We start from the raw sequence: 8,376 nt of genomic DNA, 5'->3' as shown, positions 1-8,376 counted from the left end.
TGTCGCTCATCATACGTATAGCTTACTCTAAATTTGGTTGTAACTGGCGTCTTGATGGGCGGCCGTACATTGCAACCGCCTTTAACAATTAAAATACACCTTTGACATAAGGCGAAATGAGTACAAACTTTAAGTAGGTTTCGTTTCATGGAAAAAGTTAAAATTCAACAAAATTGTAAGCAATCGCCCACGCGGGATTTATTGACATGTCAACCACGCCTCTATTGTTGCTTGAAGGACTCTATGTGAGATAATGTTTGTCCATTTTCTCTCCGTGATCAATCTCTAGCAAAACTTTGTGAGGTGCTCATCGACCGAACGTGGCCATTGATTGAGTGAAAAACATAATAGAATGGAAACCTTGGTTTCGTTTATAGACCATCTAAGGTGCGATTAAAACCTTTTAATTCGTTCCGGCTGTTTTGTGTAGCATTTTATTAAGTAGATAAACACAAAAAAGTATCTTGTAATCCAAAAAAATTTGAAGTTAAAGTTATGTTCAGTATCGCTACATATATTGTTTATATTTGTCAATTGTTCAAAGCCACAGTTTTCACTAGATGCGGTAAGACATGCGCGATTATGTAGTCGCCTAATCCAGAATAAAATTTTCTCTATTAAACGATTTCCAAAATCACAGGGTATATTAATTTCGGAGCCATTTCACAATTTATTTCATGCTGAGTGACAAACAAACGAAAGGCTTGTGTGAATGAAGTCGTTACGTAGGGTGAATTGGAGCCACGTATCTAGAAAGTCAGTAAAAGTTGGGGCTTCAGAAAATGTATGAATTCGAATCGAGAAAGCTGTTTTAGATGCGGCCCCTCAATTGACATATTTTATTCTCAATGAAAGGCGAAAGTAGCCATTGTCAAGAATCTAGCAATATCGCGACAGGAAGCATAGCGGCGATTGTGCTTCTTGTTATGGGGTCGGCTAAAAACATCCGACATTGTAAAGAGGTAAATGCCATTCTTCTGCGCTGTGTAGGCTTGGAATGCCTATTGCCAATAAAAAACTAACCGGCAATAAACTCACAGTTTTCACCTGTTAACGTGTACAATTAACTGGACGACTTAATAAAGTATTTTAATACAAAGGCGTACTGGTTATCTTGGTTTTTTTAGTCTATCTAATAACTAATCTATATCTCAATTTTCACGATTTGATACAACGAGACAAACGGACATATTCATTAATCATATTATTTTACTATAATTTTAATTTGTTGACTTTATTTCTAGCTGAATGGCCGTTGTTGTGAGTGACTTTTTGCGATATTTTAAACCATCTTGATATGTGCTGGGTATAGTGATTTATCATGAATTTTCTCGTTGGTTCGCGATCATTGGTGGAAACAAGCCAATTTAACGATCGACAAAGCGTAATTCATTTGCTTTGGGTATTTGCTATTAACAACGCATGATATCACCTATTGGCCATCTATTTAAAGTCGCTCAAGAACGCAAGTCGCGAGAATTAATCATCACAAATTCCGAGGTAAATTTGCCTCGTCATTGAAATCCGCTTAACAACCAGCTGTACTTAGGCTACTGACAAATCTAAAATATAAACGCTCCTTGCCCTGTTCAATCTCAATGAATTCTTCTAATTAATGATTAAAACCCAAAGCGATTTTTTATAAGTAGTATTCGAACGGTGACCTGAATCTTTAGCACCCATTTGCGGCGCTAATACCTGTGCTGCCAATTCAGTAAATCTACCTTGCCACATAGAAGAAATTTCGGCGTGGGTAAGGCCCACAATAAAAAATCAATTACGAATATACGCGTGACTGCATGCCAATAGGTAACGCTCTCTTGCTTTCGGCATACAAAAAAAATACGGGGTAACGCAAGTCTGGTTTGCCTGAACGTTGCTTTCAGCCTGAATGTTATAGCTGCAACCAAAGGGGACATATGGATGTCATTTTAGGAAATATACGGTAATACGCTGATCTGCACATCTTTATTTAACTAAACTGATTGTACGTAGTCAAACTGTTTGCGATCCTGCACTGATATCCAGGCGAGGTAAAATACAATATTGAATACTTCAACTTGTGCTACGGTTGGCTAAAATTTTTCCTTTTTTACAGTTTACAGACACCTAATTTACCGTCTTTTTATTAGAATAATTAGACAAGCGCATTTAACCCCAAATGTTATCTGCAAATGAAAATACATCTACCTGCCAAAAATATTTATCAAACAATATGAATATATTTTAATCTAAACAATGAACTGTTGAACTCAATTTTACACAGCAACTGGTTTAACTTTCCAGTTTTACATTCCGTTTGCCGGATGTTGCTGTGTAGCTGTTACGTCGCCCCACCACACCGGAAACATTGCGTTTCTGTACTTACTATCGTTTTCCTGAATCATGCTACCCTGCTGACCTAATAACAAACCCTATTCTACGGGTGAGGATACCCGACCAACGAACCATGGATCCTGCTGTCTTTTCAGCAAAGGTTAGAACCCAAGGTTAATGACCCTATTACTGCAAACGAATAATTGCTCAGTTAAACCAGTGGTTTTTAATCTATGATATACACTTTAAGGAAGTCTGTTTAGGTTATACGCAAACAAATTAAGGTGTTATGAGTTCAGGAAAAAATGCAAGTGTAATAATATTGTCGAACGTGTAGGTTAATTTTTCTCATTCCAAATTAATCAACCTATAAAAACAAAATAGGTTTTATAAAAACAGTAAACCAGGTGGAACTCAGTCATGTAAAACGCCGCCAAAAAAGGTTGAGAACGCTGATTGAAACTCTTGCATAACACCGTTTAAATAGGTCACAATCATACTCTGTTTGAGGCAAAACCTTGCCCCGCTATTCTTCTGAGCTAGATGCACAGCATTTAAAATCGCAGTAGGAGCTGCCACCCACGTGCATAGCATTATTAAACTGAGGGAAACAATAAAATCATCATTTCAGGCGTTTTGTATGCAGCTGATCTGATTTAAACCAAATCGCTTTTCATAGCATTATGAGATCACAATGAAGCTACCTGAAAGCGCCGCTACTTCACAGAAACGACACAAAAACACCCAGCAAATACAAAAGGGGCGTTTTCCCCCTAAGTATTTTTACCTCACCTGGCGATACTCAATTTCAATAAAGCGCCTTTAAGATGCCTGGACATCGCATTGACTGACAATACGACATAGGCAAACAATGCTGTCTTCCGCACCATATTACAAAGGCTATTCACGCATCGCAGACTGCGCGCCCACTATGGTTTTGCGTCACTGACTTGACAGTAGAAATAATAGTTACTTACAAAGGTGCTTAAACAAGGCTTAGCACGCCGTCCTAAACATGCAGCAAGGTTACTACTACTTTTGTTTAAAAAGACTGCTTCAATAACCCGCCACCTTATTGCACAGTTTTCGCTTACACATTAATCACAAACATTAATAAGTAAAAATGACGTATGATAAGCAAAACCCTTTCTTTTGAGTCAAAAAGCATGGCGACACAGCCCTGAAGCAAATAGGATATGCGCAATCGCTGCGCGTTAAACAAAAGCACCCATTGAGTGACGTGACCTGCTGCATTTCTTCAGCAATTAAAAAGTATGTGTATAAATCTAACGTTAAAGCCAGTGGTTGCCACGGCAAAATCTCCTTATTCGCACCTTTAGTGGTACCTTGTTACATTAGCGGTACCTTGTCACAAAATTTAGGTTATTTTCTATCAGTCGGATTAAATACTTTAACGTCCGCCGCCTTATGCACCCATAGTAAGTTGTAAAATAATCATTTAGGGTGATTTGCATATTAAAGTGAAGAGCTTACTAAATCAATAAAAAATGTATATAAAGTGATTTAAGCAAATGCCAAACGTCGTTACATTTTCTAGGAAATTTATCAACACGTGTGTTATTTTTAATACCTAAGCTATATATGGTCACAGATGATAGCGAGTGATTTGAAGTACAGGACTACTAAGTTTATTTGGATATAGATTGTGAAAAATGGCGCTTCGGCGCCGATTTATGGCGCTTTGCATTGTTATGCCATTGCGGTATAGCGAACACTTGAAATTGGGAGACGATTATGACAGAATGTAGTACAGATGAGGCACAGAGATATATTCCGTTCCAACCAATCATGTATTACTAAGCATTGTTGGTCTAACTCGGTGTTTCTTAAACTTTTTTTCTCGCGACGTATACCCATTAAAATTTTATAATTTTAATTCATGTGGTTGTTTGTAACTGAAAATCAAGATCATTCGATCTAGTGTTTGTTTCAGAGGGTAAAATTATTAATTTAATTACAAGCGGCTCGACGCACAGTTTGAGAATAAATGGTTTAACGTAACCACGTTGGAAAAACGTAATGTTCTTTCCTTCGGCTTTCAACCAAGTGCTGTTATAAAAAAAAACTTTTTGTCAGCATCCTAATGTTGTGCCAACGGAACAACCAAACGGATGTGTTTAACGCCTATGTGACCTGTGGAGAAAAACACCTTGAGACGACCAATTAGCCAACGATTACTTTCAACCACAGCCAAAACATTTTGATTACATAACGCGAATACCTCGACACCAGACTAGTCGTAATAATTACTTCCGACCAAAGCAGGTGGTCCCTTCAAACTTATGCGGAAATGCTCTTCAAACTCGACCTACAACGCACATCCGACACCCGAGATAAAATTAGGGTGAATTTACTGAAGTTTAAAATGATTTTTAGATATATAAATTGTAAATGTTGCCTGTTTGATTTCATCCTTAATTGTAGTGCTTTGTTGCAGAATCATATCCGCCATTTTTTAAACATTATTTCGTAGAATATTAGATTTCAAAGTGTTATTTTAAGTATTATTGCTTAAATGTAATATGTATTACTTATAAAGAATAGAATATTGGCGCTGGTGGTCTAGAACAGTGGTTCTCAACCCCCGGTCCGCGGACCGGTGCCGGTCCGCATCAACTTCCCCGCCGGTCCGCCAAATATATTACAATTTTATATAGGATGTTAAAAGCTTGTCCATTAAATGTAGAACTTCGACAGTTCCGTAATTTGCTGCTTTGTGATGCAACATAACGTTAGTCTACTTAGGACTTTATTGTTCGTCACAATGGTGCAAGTGTTGTACGTAAAACGCCTGTGATATCAAAAAGACCGAAGCAAATTGCTTTTTTGACGTTTCCCTTATTTGCTTTAAGTTGCATATACTTTTGTCGTAATTACATTTTGAGTTGATTTTGATTTTTGAAGGTCCACCGGTCCGCAAAACTTTTTTTGAAATTTTACCGGTCCGTAAGCTAAAAAAGGTTGAGAACCACTGGTCTAGAATCCTACCACAACGCACATTTTGTGAAATTGGGTTAGGGTGTGGGTTAGCGTTTGTGTTTGGGTGGGTTAACCATATTATTCCTAAATAATAATACTTGACCCAACCCAAACATTGTGCGTTGATTTAATAATTGTTTGAAAGCTGTGGTAGGATTCTAGAACAGCGCCAAAATATTATACACTATCCATTAATAAATTTATTTATTCATATATTTTTCTCCCCCCTGGAAAATTTTCTGCGTGCGACTCTGCTAATGGGCTATATAAGTCCTAGAAGCGACTCGGGGTATTCGATTGTCCAATGGATGAACAAAAGTAGACATTTCTCCATCGCGCTAATTATACCGGGTATCCGCAAATCAAGAGGGCTTAAGTTCAGGGTCGCGAGTGCTGTTTCCGTTGCGGATGCGTTCGAACTGTAAATAAATGCGACGACCGCAGATATCCCACGTTCTAGTGACGCTTTTTGGTCTTGGCGCAATCGCGGCGAACCAGTGTCTGACCTTATCAACGAGGCGCTTAGCCTTTCTTTAAAGTCACGTTGTTATCGTTCTAATTGCGACGCAATACGCAAATCCAAAATGGCGTCGATCGTCAACAGACTTTTGCCTTTTATCTCCTCATTTGACCTTTTTGTGGTTAGGCTTTACGTTCATGTGCTAAGGTGTTTGGGTCGTGGGTAACCTACAACTTTTGAAAATAGATATTAATGGTGCATTATTAAAAACACTATGTTCATACTAAGGTGGTATCGGTACCGGGCCGATGCAAAAAGGGCATTTCATCAATTGCACGTTTTCTACCGTATTTTTCATTGACTCAGAATGAAACTAAATTTAAACTAACCACAGTTTCCAAGGCAAATACATTTTTCCAAACCCCGATGGAAGCCATTAACTTTGTATATTACTGATATTATGACGTAATATGAGATTGACCTGAGTTATGACGTAATATGATATCAGACCGGACGGCGAAGTTTAGCCCATCATTTTGGGTACGGCTTATTAACGAAACGCGACGTATGGCACATTCCTCATTTCAATGCACTCTTATATAACAATAGCTACGAGTCGTAATCCGCTGAAACCTAGGATTTAGTACTTCCAAGCGTGCTTTGAAGGGCGCCGTTTGACAGGAATTAATCACTCAAATTTGCCAACTGCGAAAGCGGGGCGTCGTTGGAGGGATTGGCCAATCAATTAATCAGGATACTTTGACTGTCCAAACCAATCAGGACCAACACGGCCGAATATAAGCCAACTCGTTAAGTTCAATTGCGCTGCTGCTTGGACAAGTCTCTCTGACGGCTGACGTATTTCAACGTCACGATGTGCACCACAGGTGCCGCGTGACGTATTCGTATCGGAAGAAAGCGATATTTTGAGACAATTATGCACAATCACTTTACCATAAAAAGACCATTCAGCTTGCCTGACACCATAGCACGTGAGTGGCCGCCGCAAAATGTATTATTTAAAGTAAACAAAGCGTCAATTCCGAAGCGATCACAAAACGAGACCCCAGTGTTGTTAACAAGCCCAAGTCCAAGTCATCGGTTGCCTAAGTCAAGTCACTTGTTTAAAATACTTCACGTCTTTTTTTTTTTTGGGGGGGGGGGGGGGCAAAAAGAGTCATTAGAGAATTGTGATTTAAGTAACTTAAATCATTAGGACACTGCAAGACCCCTAATTTTTGTTCAGAATACCACCAAATAATGTATTACAAAAAAGTATCTTTACTACAACGATTTAAATCTATAGGGTTAAAACAAATCATTTTAACAATCAGGACACCAAAGCAAGGGTATTGAGAGTTTTTGAGGGACACCCACTCTTATTAATGTTATAGGCTTAAGCGTCGTAATAAAAAAAAACATATCTACATATAATATTCATCATACGACTTTGGTACTCGTTCAGTATTACCGAATGGTATTGGCTTTCCGCTACGATGCCTTATCAATTTACGATTCTAATGGTATATATTATTAAAAAAGGTTTTGTCAACGGATTTTCCCAAATGGAAATTTACCATCTGCATTAGGATAAATATGCAAAGAATTAATTGTCTGAGTTCGGCAGATATGTTGTAGTTATCTTTAAGGTTTTCAAAAGCAATCATTTTAGCAACAATTTCGGGAAAACCGCTTTTTTTAATAGAAGTATAAGGACTAATTTTTAACAGTATTCACAATTTGTTTAATCTCGACGAATTTCTCGTGTAAATTTTAGTGTAAACACCTGGTAACTTTCGTCAATTCAGGTTTCCTGTTTTAGTTAAAAATTTTCGCCCTGGTTAAAATTATTTCGAATGTTTTTGACTTTTCAAATATTTTTATTGAGCGCGTTTTTTATCACAGGCGAAAAAAATCATTGCAGGGCTTACTGAAATTTGATATTTATAAAAAATAAATGTCGCATGGCGGAAACGCGCCACTTCCCTTTGTCGGCTGGTCTATGACGTAAATGCAAGGTTGCTTAATTAGGCTGAACTTCCAAGTTTCTGCATGTTTAATTTCAATCAAGTGCAAGTGGCAAATTACTGATTGTTTCCTTTTGGTTCACGTGTCATTTGACTGTTCACGGAAAACCGGACACACAAACCCATACATTTGTGGCATGTGCCAATAAAAAAAAACTTTTTCTGGTATTATAAAAATGCGTCATAACTAGGGCGAATTTTTTTTAACCAAAAAAAAAAAAAAAACTTACAAAAATATTGACAAATTTTGACCTAACGTGTAAATTTTGACAAAATTTTGACTTTTTTTGACAATTCAAAAAATATTCGCCCTAGTCATATCGTTTATTATTATCTTTGTTAGGCTTAGAAAATCTTAATAAATAGTCACCTTTTATACTTTAGTCACGCGATATTGCGTTTGTTGGTAAAGTCAGCAGTTGCCGTAATCTTCCGTGTTTTTCGTTAAACGCAGTATGTTAGGTTAGCTAGACAGCTTGCGAGATAATACCTTTCGTTTCAGAGATTGCCAAGGGGGTTTGGATAATGTTACCAGTATTGTAGAAAACAGATCATACTGATAAATAGAATTCA

The sequence above is a fragment of the Ascidiella aspersa genome, chromosome 2, assembly GCF_963924565.1.
Source record: "Ascidiella aspersa chromosome 2, kaAscAspe10.2, whole genome shotgun sequence".
NCBI classification, from domain to species: Eukaryota; Metazoa; Chordata; class Ascidiacea; order Phlebobranchia; family Ascidiidae; genus Ascidiella; species Ascidiella aspersa.
This window is presented reverse-complemented; position numbering follows the sequence as displayed.